Source organism: Bos javanicus, chromosome 18 (assembly GCF_032452875.1).
Source record: "Bos javanicus breed banteng chromosome 18, ARS-OSU_banteng_1.0, whole genome shotgun sequence".
NCBI lineage: Eukaryota > Metazoa > Chordata > Mammalia > Artiodactyla > Bovidae > Bos > Bos javanicus.
In genome coordinates, this window is record NC_083885.1 from 54,568,497 (window position 1) to 54,584,674 (window position 16,178).

General features: G+C 44.4%; 1 non-coding gene across 1 annotated transcript; it reads left to right on the plus strand.

The window, feature by feature from the left end:
• The first annotated feature begins 14,817 nt into the window (after positions 1 to 14,817).
• Positions 14,818 to 14,890, plus strand: TRNAQ-CUG (transfer RNA glutamine (anticodon CUG)). The gene has a single exon. It is a non-coding gene; the product is annotated as a tRNA-Gln (tRNA).
• Positions 14,891 to 16,178: the final 1,288 nt, after the last annotated feature.

Sequence of the window (16,178 nt, forward strand, 5' to 3'; positions counted from 1 at the left end):
GAAGCGGGACACGATCTCCTCTGCCTTTTTAAAGCCAAATCCTGAGCCGTCTGTAGATCGGGCTCTGAGCTGAGCTATGTTTCAGGACCAGGAAAGAGGAGGAAACCGGGAGCAGCACTGGCTTGGGAGTCGGGGTGGTTGATGATCGGTCAAGAATTTTGAACCCTGGAACGACTTAGACGGGGATTTAATTCCTTAGAAATTGTGCGCTGAAAACCTATAGAGACATCAGATTCGTGGTTGCCTGGGTGGTGGGGATGGAGACTAAGTTTCTAAACTCTAAGAGGATCTGCTTGGGATGATGGAAGTATTTTGAAAGTAGGTTGTAGGGGGTGACTGCACAACGTGATGACTTTACTAAAAATCCTTGTGTTGTACACTTTACATGGGCGACTTGCATGTAAATTATAGTAAAGTTCTGATGTTTTTAAAAAATGTGATCCCTGGGGTAGGTAGAACAGAGAGGAGAGGAAAAGGACTGACATTCCATCTTTGGATTCCTTCATTCAGCAAATACTTATTGAGCTTCTGTTCTGATATACCACAGTGTATGAGTCAAACAGCCCTGCTCTGGCTTATGTTCTAGAGAAGCACTGTCTGATAGAAATATAATACAAGCACTAAATGCCAGCCACATAACTTTCTGTTTTCTAGTGGCCCTATTTTTCAAAGTTAGAAAAAAGTGGGAAATTAATAATACAATTTAACCCTAAATGTTATTTCAACATGTAACCAGTACAAAAAGTTTTAAAAGATAATTTGCCTTGGGGGTGACTCTTTAAAATCTGGCACATGTTTTACATTGACAGGACATCTCAATTAAGACTAGCCACGTTTCAAGGGTTCCATGTAGCCAAACGTATGGCTTAGGTACCAAACAGCAGGCATATCTTTAGTGGGGGCAGGCAAAGACATTTAGAATACAATGTGGTTATACTTTTTTTTTTTTTTAATGTAAGGAAGGACACTACACTGTGTCAGAAGATGCTATTTTGTACAGGTCAGTAGAAGCCTCTCTGGCAAGGTTACACTGAGCAGAAACTGGAAGGCGGTAAGGAAGGGAGGTATAAAAATATGGACTGGGTGGGGGAGGGCAGAGTACTCACCTTCCCTGGTGGTCCAGTGGTTAAGATTCTGAGCTTCCCTGGCAGGGGGCCCAGGTTCAATCACTGGTCGGGAACCAAAATCTAGGATGCTGCATGGTGCAGACAAAGTAAAACTATCTGGGGGGGGAGGAGCAAGTGCAAAGGCCCTGAGGTAGGAAGATGTGGGATCCACCTTCAGAGACCACTGTGGTTTGAACCATGTAAGCAAAGAGTAAACTCGGGGCAGGTCATGTAGGACCTTGTAGGTTATGCAAAGACAGGCATTAAGCATCTGCCTTTAATTTAGGAGGGTTTCTTTGTTTACTTAGCAAACATTAAAAAATACTGAGTTTCAGCAGTATGATCTCTCCTCCTGATGGAAGAAAATGAGTACCCTGGTCAATGAGTAGATGGGAGTTTTAAGAACAAGCCTTAAGGTCCTGAATGAAAATGACATTTTTTTTTTTTGTCCTTTGACAAATACCAATCAATTTATGACCAGAGAAGTTCCTTGCGACACACAACACCAAAAAGAGCATTCAGAAATTATTTTAAAAGACTGAAAATTAATGTGACAACCCAATTAATAAAGGTATGCGGAGGCATTTCATACAAGAGAAAAAATAGGAAAAATGACCTAATAATAGCAAGATTTTTTTTTTATGTTTTATTTTTTATTTTTTTTATTCTTTTTAATGGCATTGAAACGTGAAATGTCATGTATGAAACGAGATGCCAGTCCAGGTTCAGTGCACGATGCTGGATGCTTGGGGCTGGTGCGCTGGGACGGCCCAGGGGGATGGTGTGGGGAGGGGGGAGGGAGGAGGGTTCAGGATGGGGAGCACGTGTATACCTGAAATAGCAAGATTTTAATGCAAATTAAAGCCACAAATATTAGGTCACACCCACCAGTTCGGCAAAATTAAACATTTTTTTCTGTCAGGCATAGCAAGGGGAACTTGCACAGTGCTGGTCATGGGTAAAATTGGTATTCACATTGGATAACAAGTTGGAGATACTGAATAAAATTTAAAGCATAGGACTTCCCTTGTGCTCCAGTGGTTAAGAATCTATCCTTGCAATGCAGAGGACACAGGTATGATTCTTGGTCTGGGAAACCCACATGCTGCAGGGCAACTGAGCCTATGCACTGCAACTACTGAAGCCCTTATACCTGAAGCTAGAAGCCACTGCAATGAGAAGTCCATGTACCGCAACTAGAGAATAGCCCCCACTCACCCCAACTATAGAAAGCCCACATGCAGTAACGAAGACCCAACACAGCCAAAAAAATGTTAAAGATGTAGTGTGTCCCATGCCCCAGCAATGCAGGGATTGACTGTAGAGAAGCTCTGGTTCATATGCATTTGAGATGGACATAAGAAGAGTCATAAGCAGTAATGTCTAATAACCAAAAAATAAAAAATTAACTTGGATTGGATGATTTCTGGAACAGAAAAAGGACATTAATAGAAAAGCGAGTGAAATCTCAAAAACCGAAATTCAGTTAATACTAGTGGATTAGTGTTGATTTCATGTTTCTGACAAATGTACTCTGGTAACGTCAGAGCTGACATTAGAGAAATCTGGGTGAGGGGTCTATGGAGGTGTATGTCTTTCCAACATTTTGTAAATCTAAAAATCTTTTCAACCTAAAATTACTTCAAAATCAAAAGGTTGGGAAAAAGAAAAAATGTTCTTCTGAATAACTTGTGGTGTTGTATAGTTATTCAATGGAATATTTTATAGCAGTGACGATCATTTTCAATTACTACAGTACAGATGTGCTTCCATTTACTTATAAAGTTTCAAAACATAGGCCAAAATACACAATATACAGTTTGCTGCTGCTGCTGCTAAGTCGCTTCAGTCGGGTCTGACTCTGTGCGACCCCATAGACGGCAGCCCACCAGGCTCCCCCGTCCCTGGGATTCTCCAGGCAAGAACACTGGAGTGGGTTGTCATTTCCTTCTCCAATGCAGGAAAGTGAAAGTGAAGTCTCTCAGTCACGTCCGACTCTTAGCGACCCCACAGACTGCAGCCCACCAGGCTCCTCCGCCCATGGAATTTTCCAGGCAAGAGTACTGGAGTGGGGTGCCATACAAATAAAGTGAATTGGGCTTTTTAAAAGCAAAGGAAAGAGAAACACAAAATTTAACAAAGTAGTTACTCCTGAGGGGTGAGGGAAATGAATTGAGATGGAGAAGGGCCCTTAAGAGAAGTGCAGAGGAAATGGATTTTTTTCCCTTATGGTGGGCCCACTCATTTTATTCTTTATAATATAGATATATTTGATTTTTAAACTATATTACAATGTTTAAACATTTGTAGCTCAACATTTTTTTTAGATTTGGGGGTGCAGCTGTGGAACCAAGATTTTGGGCTCTGGAACAATTCAAGTAATTCCTTTTATTTCCTCTCAATCCTTGACAGTCTTTTGGGTGCTGTGCTTTGAAAGAGGTACCAAAAAAGGGGGAGAGATGGGTTAAGAAAGAAATAACAAGTTAATTCCAAAGGGAGATGAGAGCTGTGAAAGAATTGAACACAATGATGTGATGGAGAGGATCTGGATGCTTAAGAAGCTGGATTTTCAAAGCACAGTCCCCAGACCAGGAGCACCACCAGTTTGTTAGAAATGCAGAAGGCCAGGCCCTATCCCAGTTCTCTTAAGGCAGGAAGTCTTGAATTTAATAGCAAAATTCCCATGGGATTCATGTACACCTTGAATTTTAAGAAGCACTGCCTTAGCATGATCCAGGAAGACTTCTAGGAAGAGGTGGCATTTGAACTGAGAGCTCAAAGTTAAGAGTCAGATGGTCAAGGAGAAGTCTAGAGCAAAAATTCCAGGCAAAGGGAGTGTCAGGTACAAAGATCATAATACCAAGTAGAGGTCTGAGGAGCTCAAAAAGGACTAGAGGACTTCCCTGGCAGTCCAGTGGTTAAGACTCCATGCTTCCACTGCAGAGGGCACTGGTTCCATCCCCAGTCTGGGGACTGCAGCATAAGATCCCATATGCTGCAAAACACAGTCAAAAAAGAAACTGTCAGAGAGGACTAGTGTGGCCACAGCAAGCAACGCAGGGGTACTGACGAGGTTAAAGAAGCAGATGAGGTCCACCCAGAGCCTGGTGGACTCTGGGAAGAAGTTTGGATATTATGTGAAGTCGTTAGAATCCACTGCAGTGTTATATGCAGGGAGAGACACAATCAGATGGACATTTACAAAAATGTCCCTCTGGGCCTGCAGTGGCTTCATATTGTGACAGTTTAGCTAACCTGCAGCCACATTTCTCAGAATTCCCTTCCATATATGGTTCTGGGTTAGGCTTGGCTAGAAGAGAAATCCACAAAACATTGATTTGTTTAGCAATTTTAATGTAATATATAGTCCATATTCAGATTTCCCAATCATCCTTCAAATTCTCACCTTAATATGAATAATATTCCAAGTAACAGTTAGAGCTGTCTTAAGGCTTGGAGAAGGCAATGGCAACCCACTCCAGTACTCTTGCCTGGAAAATCCCATGGATGGAGGAGCCTGGTAGGCTTCAGTCCATGGGGTTGTGAAGAATCCGACACAACTGAGCGACTTCACTTTCACTTTTCACTTTCATGTATTGGAGAAGGAAATGGCAACCCACTGCAGTGTTCTTGCCTGGAGAATCCCAGGGACGAGGGAGCCTGCTGGGCTGCCGTCTATGGGGTCGTACAGAGTCGGACACGACTGAAGCAACTTAGAGCAGCAGCAGCAGCAGCAAGTTTGTCCTAAGGGCTTCCCTGGTGGCTCGGATGATAAAGAATCTTCCTGCAATGCAGCAGACCCAGGTTCGATCCCTGGGTCAGGAAGATACCCTGGAGAAGGGAATGGCTACCCTCTCCAGTATTCTTGCCTGGAAAATTCCATAGACAGAGGAGCCTGGTGGGCTCCAATCCATGAGTCGAAAAGAGTCAGACACAACTGAGTGACTAACGAGGTTGATCACACATAATTGCAAAGAATATACCTCTTAGGGGTGGCACACAGCGTCTTCCAGTAGTTTCTCCCCTTGGTGTGACCCAATTTTACACAACCAGTCCCAAACATGAGAGTAAGTGCAGTATCTCATGCCTGGAGATTATGAATTAATTGACAAGCCCGTGATCCAGTCATTGTTCGGTTTTAAAACTTCCCTAGGTGATCACAGTATGCAGACAAGTTTGGGAATCACTACTGTGACTGTAGGAAAACCTGCCCATCTCAGAAGTCAAATCCTGGGACTTCCCTGGTGGTCCAGTGGCTAAGACTCCGTGTTCCCAATGCAGGCAGCCCAGGTTCGATCGCTGGTCAGGGAACTAGATCCCACGTGCAAAATCTAAAAGTTCACATGCCACACTGCAGATTCTGCATGCTATAACTAAGACCCAGGGCAGCCAAATATATTCAGTAAATAAATATGTTTTTTAAAAGAGAAGTCCTCACCACGTTCTTCCTTGGCCATTGATAGATAAAGCTGCCTCTGTAGTCCTCTCCACCTCCCACCACTGCCTGACTTGCATGAAGACCACCGACCTGATCCTTTCAACTGTTCTCAACAGTGCTTCTGATACTGGGATCAGAAATGTTAGCTAGTCACTGAACCTCTGGAAGCCTGGGCAGAAAAGGAGAGTCAAGGTGGGGAAGGGGTGCCTAGATTTACACTCAGAAAAGTGCAGGCATTTGAGGAGAAGTTGATCGGTGAGGTTGCTGAAAAAAGAGGAACCAGAGAAGTGGAAGGAAAACCATGAAAAATCAAGCCCCAGTGAAGTGAAGGGAAAAGACGCTTTCTGAGGACTGCCCTGGTGGTCCAGTGGCTAAGATTCCTTGCTCCCAATACAGGGGTAGGGGGCGGGTTTGATCCCCAGTCAGGGAACTAGATGCTGCAACTAAAGATCCCACATGTTGCAAGGAAGATGGAAGATTCCACGTGCCGAAACTAAGACCTGGCGCAGCCAAACAAATAAATATTAAAAAAACAAGATGCTCTCCAGAAGGTGTGAGAGGTCCACCCTGGCCACACGTCTCTCCTTCCTGCCTTCCTCACTTTCCTGTCCTCACATTCATCCCTTGAATTCACTTCCTTTGAGCATTCTCGAAGCCCTTGCCCCTCTCATCCTCTGAAGTACGCACCTGGCCAAACTCCAGCCATCTGCCTTCTCCAAGCCAGCTGAACAACGTAGCAGGAGGAAACTGCCCAGCCGGCCCGGCAGGGTTAACCCGAACCGGGGAAATCACAGACCTCAAGGGGGCGCAGGATGTTCTCTCTGTGTCTCTGGCGAGCTGGCTTTCTGTCCCATTGCAATTCGACCTGTTTCCTTTCAGGCCTCCCACCCACCCAGCCCTCTCATCCAGCTGGTGGCCACGTCCCTCACTTCCCTGTGCAGACTGAAGCTCTCATTTGGGAACCTCTTCATTGCCCAGTACCAGAGCACAAGCCTCTGCAACTTCCCATTCATTACCAGTCCCCCAACTCCTGGGTTCCATCCTGTTCTTTTTTCTTTTTCACCTTCTTTTCTTCCTTCATCATTCCTTTTCTGTTACTTCTACTGCTCCTCCTTCTAATTCTTCTCCCCCTCCTTCTCCCCTCTTCCTGCACAATCTCGTCCCACACCAGCTGCTGCAATCCTTTCTAAAAGGAAAATGGGACCCCTCCACTCTTGGTGGGAAGAAGGGTCATAATATTGCAGACAGATTTAGCTACTACTCTCTTGCCTGAAGGTGTGTAGGGGGTGATAGTTAGCTCCCTCTGTAGTAAAGGCAACTTCTTTGCAGCCAGCAGTCTGAGAGGTAATGCTCTGAGACCTTGTGAGCATCCTGCTTCCCACCAGCCTTCCTCCAGGGATGTTGGTGTCTGATTCTGCCCTTCTCCTGGAAAAATGTTTCCCAGCAGTTGACCGTGTCACAGATGACCACAGCCTGGACTTAAGTGGTCGGTATGGAGATGGTGAAAGATGACGACTCTGACTTTAATTGTAATAAAATCCCTCACCGTGTAACTAATGACTAAGTATGTGTCTCCTCTGCTCATTCTGTGAGGATGGGGGCCGTGCTGATTTTGGTCACCAGGTCTTCAGTACCTAACAGGACCTTCTAGTAATAATGTAAAGGCACCAGGGCTTCCCTGGTGGCTCAGTGGTAAAGAATCCACCTGCCAAGCAGGAGACATGAGTTCTATCCTTGAGTCGGGAAGATTACCTGGAGAAGGAAATAGCAACCCACTCCAGTATTCTGGCCTGGCAAATTCCATGGACAGAGGAGCCTGGCGGGCTACTGTCCATGGGGTAGCAAACAGTTGGATACGACTTAAACAGACTTTCATTTTCTTTTTTTTCACCAGTGTACTAGGCCCTTCACATTCACTCCCCAGTTGAGCGAGGGTTTGCTGCTATGCCCACTGTACCCACGAGGAACCTGAGGGACAGAGAGGAGACCAACTTGCTCAAGATGCAGAGCCAGTAGGTGGCAGAGCTGGGGTATGAACCTGGAGGCCTCATTCCAGAGCCTGCTCTCTTCAATGTCATGTTCTCTGACTTCAGAAAGAAGCTGCAGTGCCACGATGGTGGAAAACAGTATGAAGGGTCCTCAAAAAACTAAAGCGAGAATTGCCATATGACCTCTCCTGGGCATATATTTGGAGAAAGCCGTAATTCAGAAAGTGCACCCTAATGTTCATAGCAGCACTATTTACAATAGCTAAGACATGTAAGCAATCTAAATGTCCACTGACAGATGAATGGGTAAAGACGATGGGGTAAATATGCACAATGAGATAGTATTCAGCCATAGAACAAGAACGAAATAATGCCATTTGCAGCACCGTGGGTGGATCTAGAGAGTATCATATAAAAAAGTGAAGTAAATCAAACAAAGACGAATACCATATGATATCACTTTCATGTGGAATCTAAAATATGACGCAATGAACTTGTGAACCTATCTGTGAAACAGAAAAAGACTCATGGACATAGAGAAAGACTTGTGGTTGCCAAGGGGAGGGGAGTGGGAGAGGGAAGGCTTGGGAGTTTGGGGTTAGCAGATGCAAACTATCATATATAGGCTGGATAAACAACAAGGTCCTGCTGTATAGCACAGGGAACGCTATTCAATATCCTGAGATAACTCATAATGAAAAAACAGTATAAAAAGAATGTATAAATGACAGAACCATTTTGCTATATAGCAGAAACTAACATTGTGAATCAACTTACTCTTCAGTAAAAAGAAGAAATCCTTTAAGACTGTAATGACATTCTCCTGAAAAGAAGAAGCTGCCGTTAAAACCTATTGAATGAGTTACGACTGCGTGCGGGGAGTGAGGGGGAGGGTGGGCAGGAAGGAGGGTGGGGGATTTAGGAATGTGTTCCAGGTTATCTCAGCTTCCTCTACTTAAAATTCTTTAGGGGTGGATTTTTGTCTTGTTTTTTTTCTTTCAAACATGAGAAGTGTCCAGACTTCACAAGATGGGTTTTCTGAGCACAAGCAGGGCCAGCCCAGCCTGGCAGATGGGTCCATGCTCTGTCTCGCCACATCCGTTTGGGACACAAGGCTCCAGGATTCCAAAGTGCAACTTTTTCAATGAAGGAAACAAAATCTAAGTGTGTCCTATGTCTGCAGCCACCCAGGCACCCGTTTTTCCTAACAGGAAAATCCAGGCTCACAAATACCATCCCTTCCTTACCTAAGTCCTTGTAGTTTCTCCAAGTGGAGTCCAGAAAAGAAGAAACGACGTAAAAAAAAATAATTTGCCATCTTTGCACAGGTGACATGGGTGGCTTCTTCTCTCATTTCCACCAGAACTTCTCACCTCATTTCAACAAGATCATAGTCCCTCTGAAATTCACACCATTGTTCTTAATTTCGGTGATAAAAGTGGTTCTCAGCTAATAGGTGGCCTCAGTTCCAAAGCTGTTATTCTTTGGCCATGTCATTCTTTCCTTCTTAAAATGTTAACATCATATCCCTGGAAAAGGTATGTTTTGTTATTATTAGTAGCAAGCTGTGAGCTGGATTTGGAATAAGTTTCAAAGGAAAACTTGAAACTTATTTCAAGATAAGAGAGAATTTTGGATTTCCTTTGTCTTTCAATGAACACAAAAATAGTCATCGAGGATGCCCACATGTTTATCCTAGCGTTCAGCCTCTCCTCTGTATCAGCTAGCTACAGCTGTGTAAGAAATCATCTTGAAATTTAGTAGCTTAAAAGAACAACTTTTTATATATATATATATGTTATCTGGGTCATCTGGACAGTTCTGCTAATCTGGGCCAGGCTTCACTGACCTTGGCTGGGCTCATTCATGAATCTGCCATCATCTTCTGGCAGGTTAACCAGAGGCTGGCTGGTTTCAAATGACTTCAACTAGGATGACTCACTTCTTCTTTACCTTTCCCTCACATCCCTCCAGCAAGCTAGCCTAGGCATGTTCTCACAGCAAGGAGAGAGAAGAGAAATACTCAGAGCCTCTTAAGGCTTAATCTGCAATCTACTGATGAAAACAAGTTGTATGTTTCAGTTCAGGGGATAGGGAAAAAACTCTGTCTCTTGATGGGAGGAGCTGCAAAAGCACACGGCAAAGGGCCTGGATACAGGAGGGAGGAAGAAGGGCAGCCTCAAAGTAGAGAAGAGTTTGCTGTTGTTGTTCAGTCAGTCATATCTGACTGTGACCCCATGGACTGCAGCATGCCAGGCTTTCCCATCCTTCACTGTACTTTGCTCAAACTCATGTGCGCTGAGTCAGTGAGGCCATCCAATCATTTCATCCTCTGTCACCTTCTTCTCCTCCTGCCCTCAATCTTTCCCAGCATCACGGTCTTTTCCAAGGAGTCAGTTCTATGCATCAAGTGGCCAAAGTATTGGAGTTTCAGCATCAGTCCTTCCAATGAATATTCAGGGTTGATTTCCTTGAGGATTGACTGGCTTGATCTCCTTGCTGTCCAAGGGACTCTCCAGAGTCTTCTTTAGCACCACAGTTCAAAAGCATCAATTCTTCAGTGCTCAGCCTTCTTTATGGTTCAACACTCACATCTCTTTGTGACCCCATGGATGGCAGCATGCCAGGCTTCCCTGTCTTTCACTGTCTCCTGGAGTTTGTTCAAATTCAGTTCACTGGGTCGGTGATGCCACCTCAACATCTCATCTCATCTCAGGATGCCATCTTATCCTCTGCCACCCACTTCTTTTGCCTTCAGTCTTTCCCAGCATCAAAAAAGAGCGGTCCCTTCCTATTTCTGCTTTTTTCCCATTAGTGAAAGTCTGATTCCCGTTGTCCAGTTGCTTCATATGCCCCACGTTCCTGTTTTCTGATTTTAATCTTCACTTCTTTCTGTGGGTCCCTTTGATCTCTTTCAGGGCTGCTTTATCTCAAGTCCCCAGCCCCACCTCCACCCATTATCACTGATGACGCCCCTCTTACTTTAGGATCGGGCTGATTCCTGCTTCCCTGCCTCTTGTTTATTTCTCCCATCTCCTGTGAGGAAGTGTTTCTTCTCCAGTAGTCCACCCCTCCCACTTTCTTAGCCCACCTCCCAGGCGGTCACCCTTCTGCCTCCCTGTGAGTCAGTCCTCCTGTCTCTAGAAGCTTCCACCCTGGTCCAGGTGTCACCATTATCTCTTGTCTTAGACTCACAAGAACCATATGTATGGGGGTGGTGAGTGGTTGGGCTTCCCCCATGGCTCAGTGGTAAAGAATCCACCTGCAATGTAAGAGTCATGGCAGATGCAGGTTCCATCCCCAGGTTGGGAAGATCCTCTGGAGGAGGGGATGGCAAACCACTATAGTCTTCTTGCCTAGAGAATCCCATGGACAGAGGAGCTTGGTGGACTACAGTCCACGGGGTCACAAAGGGTCAGACACAACTAAAGAGACTTAGCAGGCAGCACGGTGAGCAGTAGTGTCTGGGTATTAATCTTGGTTCTGCTGTGAACTAGCTGGGTGACCGAAGGGGACTGACTTTACCTCTCTGTGCCTCAGTTTCCTTCTGCTGTAGACTGAATGTTTATGTTCCCCCTTCGTCCCACAGATCTATATCTTGAAACCTAATCTCCAGTGTGATGTTATACAGAGACAGGGCCTTTGGGAAGTGAGTAAGTCATGACAGTGGGGGTTCTCATGAATAAAATAAATTCCCTTAGAAAAGAGACCCCCTAGGGTCCCCTTACTCCTTCTGCCCTGTGGGCACGTGGCAGGAAGGTGGCTGTTTGTGAGCCAGGGAGCAGGACTTCACCAGCCACTGAGTCAGCCAGCACCTTGATCTTGGATTTCCCAGCCTCCAAAACTATAAGGAAAAAAAAGAGTCTGTTGTTTATAAGTTACCTGGTCTATGGTCTTCTGTTACATCATCCTACACAGACTTAAGACACGTCTTCTATGATACCTTGCTCACTTCTGTGACTTTCCTGGTGGTCCAGTGGTTAAAAAAAACTCCTTGCTGCCACTGCAGGGGGCGCAGGTTTGATCCCTGATCTGGGAAATAAGATCCTGCATGCAGCATGACCGAAAAAAAAAAAAAAAAGAATGACTCACGTCTATAGTGATAAAACTATCTGCTTACATGGGTGTTTGTTGTAAGGATCTGAAAAGCAACCTTGTCTGAAGAGCTGCAGCACTTGGCGCTGCTCTGGTCCTGGAAATTGACAGGGCTGAATGGCCATGACGGGATGGGGGTGGGGGACTGACTCCACCTGATGTGCTGGGTCTGTGCTTGGTACACCGCCGGTCCTCCCAGGGAGCCTAGGGCTTAGTTCCATTTTCCCCATGAGACAACTGAGGCTCAGACCGCCTCAGGGTCACAGTTGCCCAAGGTCAAGGTTACCGAATGACTGAGAAAGATTTGAACTGAGATCCATCTGATGCCTGAATTTCTGTCTCTGACTGTGAGCACCAGCTTCTCCCTTGTCTCCCCAGTCAGCCAACGGGAGGCAAAGAAGGGGTAAGGCTGATCAAATGCCTTCCTTCCTAAGATTTTTCAGTGACATGACTCAGTCCATTGCACAATCCAGGATGGGACCCTGTACTGGGGGAAAACATAGCTATAAAGGACGTTATTGAAGTGAGGCGAGAGATTTGAATTTGTGGATTAAACAATTGTACTGTTGTATCAGTGTTACATTTCCTGATGTTGATGACTGTCCTGGGGCTTTTGAAGAGAATGTCTTTGTTCTGTAGCTCCATGCTGAAGTATTTATAGGGACCAAGGGACAGGATGTTTGCCACTGACTCTCAAATACTCAGAAAAGAGATAAAACACATGTGGCCAAATATTATTGACTGACAAACCTAGGAAAGAGGAGTTCTTTTTACTCTTCTTGCTTGTCTTCCGTTGTTTGATCTTATATCTGGTGAAAAACAAATCAGCAAAACAAACCATTCATCCCGCTCCCAGCAGATACCCAAGAGATAGGAAAATCTATGTCCATACAAACCCTTATACACCAAGGTTCAAAGCAGAATTATTCACAGCAGCCGAAAGCAGAAACAACCTAAATATCTGTCCACTGATGAATGGATAAACCAAAGGTCAAGTGAAAGTCGCTCAGTTGTGTCCGACTCTTTGTGACCCCATGGACTATACAGTCCATTCTCCAGGCCAGAATTCTGGAGTAAATAGTCTTTCCCTTCTCCAGCGGATCTTCCTGACCCAGGGATCAAACCCAGGTCCTCCCGCATTGCAGGCGGATTCTTTACCAGCTGAGCCAGCAGGGAAGCCCAAGAATACTGGAGTGGGTAGCCTATCCCTTCTCCAGCTGATCTTTCTGACCCAGAAATCAAAGCCGGGTCTCCTGTATTACGGGTGGATTCTTTACTAGCTGAGCTACCAGGGAAGCCCTAAACCAAAGGTGGTATATGCCAATAGTGGAATTTTTTTTTAATTGAAATAAAGTTGATTTACAATGTTGTGTTAGTTTCAGGTATACAGCAGGGATTTAGTTATATGTGTGTGTATATATATATGGGCTTCCCAAGTGGTGCTAATGGTAAAGAACCTGCCTGCCAATGCAGGAGACATAAGAGACACAGATTCGACCCCTGGGTCAGGAAGATCCCCTGGAGGAGGGCGTGGCAACCCACTCTAGTACTCTTGCAGGGAGAATCACATGGACAGAGGAGCCTGGCAGGCTACAGTCCATAGGGTTGCAAAGAATCGGACATGACTGAAGTGACTTAGCACACATGCACATGTATATATGTATGTATTCTTTCCATTATAGTTTATTATACGATATTTAATATAGTTCTCTGGGCCACACAGTAGGCCTTTGTTGTTTATCTCTTTTATATATAGTATAAAATTAGCATTATTGTATCTGCTAATCCCAAACTCCTAATTTATCCCTCCCTGTCTTTTCCCTTTGGGGAACGATGAGTTTGTTTTCTCTGTCTGTGAATCTGTTTTGTAAATAAGGTCCTTTGTATCATATACTTTACACTCCACATATAAGTGATGTCATATGACATTTGTCTCTGACTTACTCCACTTAGTATAATAATCTCTAGGTCCAACTATATTACTGCAAATGTCATTATTTAATTCTTTTTATAGCTAAGTATTATTCCACTGTGGGTTTCCCAGGTGGCTCAGTAGTAAAGTTTCCGCCTGCTGATGCAGGAGAGGCAGGAGACATGGGTTCAATTCCTGGATCAGGAACATCCTCTGGAGGAGGAAATGGCAACCCACTCCAGTATTCTTGCCTGCGAAATCCCATGGACAAAGAAGGCTGGCTAGCTATAGTCCATGAGGTTACAGAGTTGGACACAAGTGAGTGCCTGAGCGTGCACACACTGTTTCATTGTATATATGTACCACGTCTTCTTTATCTATTCATCTTTGGATGGACACTTAGGTTGCTTGTCAATAGTGATGCTATGAACATGAGGGTACATGTATCTTTTCAAATTAGAGTTTTTTCCAGATATAGGCCCAGGAGTGGGATTGCTGGATCATAAGGGAACTCTATTTTTAGTTTTTGTGTTTTTTTTTTTTTAGTTTTTTGAAGAACCTCCATACTGTTCTCCATAGTGGCTGCACCAATTTATATTCCCACCAACAGTGTGTATGTGAGGGGATTTCTCTGTCTCCACACCCTCTCCAGCATTTATTATTTGTAGACTTTTAATGATGGCCATTCTAACCGGCGTGAGGTGATACCTCCATGTAGGCTTGATTTGCATTTCTCTGATAATGTGTAGTGATGTTGAACATCTCTTCATGTGCTTGTTGGCCATCTGTATCTTCTTTGGAGAAATGCTATGTAGGTCTTCTGTCTATTTTTTGATAGGTTTGTTTTTTTGTTTTCAAGTTGTATGAGCCGTTCGTATATTTTGGAAGTTAAGCCCTTCTCAGTTGCATCATTTCTGAATATTTTCTCCCAATCCGTGTTGTTGTTTAGTTGCTAAGTCACGCCCAGCTCTTTTTTGACCCCTTGGACCGTAATAGCTCAGCAGGCTCCTCTGTCCATAGGATTTTCCAGGCAAGAATACTGAAGTAGGTTGCAGTTTCCTTCTCCACCCAATCCAGAGGTTGTCTTTTTATTTTGTTTACGGTTTCCTTTGTTGTGCAAAAGCTTGTAAGTTTGATTAGGTCCCATTTGTTTATTTTTGCTTTTATTTCTATTACCTTGGGAGACCCTACAGTGGAATATTATTCAGCCATAGTAAATAATGAAATTCTGATTCACGCTACAGCATAGGTGAACTTTGAAAACATTGTGCTCGGAATTCCCTAGTGGTCCAGTGGTTAGGACTCTGCACTCTGATTGCCAAGGTTCCAGGTTCAATCCCTGGTCAGGGAACTAAGTTCCCATAAGCCATGAGGCAGAGCTAAAAAAAATAAAAAGAAAACATTATGCAAAGTGAAAGAAGCCAGACACAGAGGCCATATATGATAGGATTTCATTTATACGAGAGGTCCAGAATGGACAAATTGGTAGAGACAGAAAACAGATTAGTGGTTGCCTAGGGTTGGTGAGGAGGGTGGGGGATAGGAAGGGACTGCTAATGATATAGGGTTTCTTGTTGGAATGATGGAAATGTTCTGGAACTAGATAGTGGTGACGGTAGCACAAGCCTGTGAATGAATATACAATAAACCATGGATCAGCTTCCCTGGTGGTCCAGTGGTTAAGAATCTGCCTTGCAAAGCAGGAGACAGCGGTTCCATCCCTTGTTGGGGAAGATCCCACATGCCTCGGGGCAGCAAAACCCTTGTGCCACAGCTACTGAACCTGCACTCTGGAGCCCATGTGCTTCGACTACTGAAGCCCAGTGCCCTAGAGTTGGTGCTCTGAAAGTAAAGAAGCTACTGCAGTGATAAGCCTGAGCGCTGCGACTAGAGAGTAACCCCTGCTTGCTGCAAGAGAAAAGCCCTTGAAGCAACGAAGACCTGGTGCAGCCAAACACAAATAAATAATTTTTTAAAGTTCTTATAAAAAAAACACCTTGGAATGGATCCCTTTAAACAAGTGAGTTTTATGGTATGTGAATTGCATAGCAATTACAAGTAATAATGACAATGACAACAAACCCATCAGTGACTGTGTATGACCTTTGAGATCAAACTCGAAACCTCTAAGGTCACCCAGTCCCTCAGCCGCACACAGCTGAGCTGTCAAGATGCCAGCAGCCTGACCAGCCTTCTTTCCCTGTTTCTGCCACCTCTGGGCCTTTGTACCTGTTGCTCCCCTCCACCCTTGTCTAACTCCATTTATCTTGCAAGTCTTAGCTTACAATGGGCTCCCTTCAGGAAGGTGTCCCTTAATCTCCAGAGTGCAGGTCACCGGGTTCCCAAACTAGCATTAGGGATGATTTCCAGGTGATTTATTTTAATGCATGTTGGGGAAAAAGTAACTGGACTTCATGAATTTTGTAGCTTGGTGTGAGCCTAAGGTAGCCCCAGGGAAACCCATCAAAGGAAGAAAAAAGACTAGATTGAAAGGACAAATTTTTAACAATTTATTTTACTGAAGTAGAGTTGGTTTAGCAATACTAATTTCTACTGTACAGCACAGTGATTCAGTGATACGTGTATAGACATTATTTTTGTAAGAGTTTTTAAAAATAATTTTATTTCTTACTTTTTGG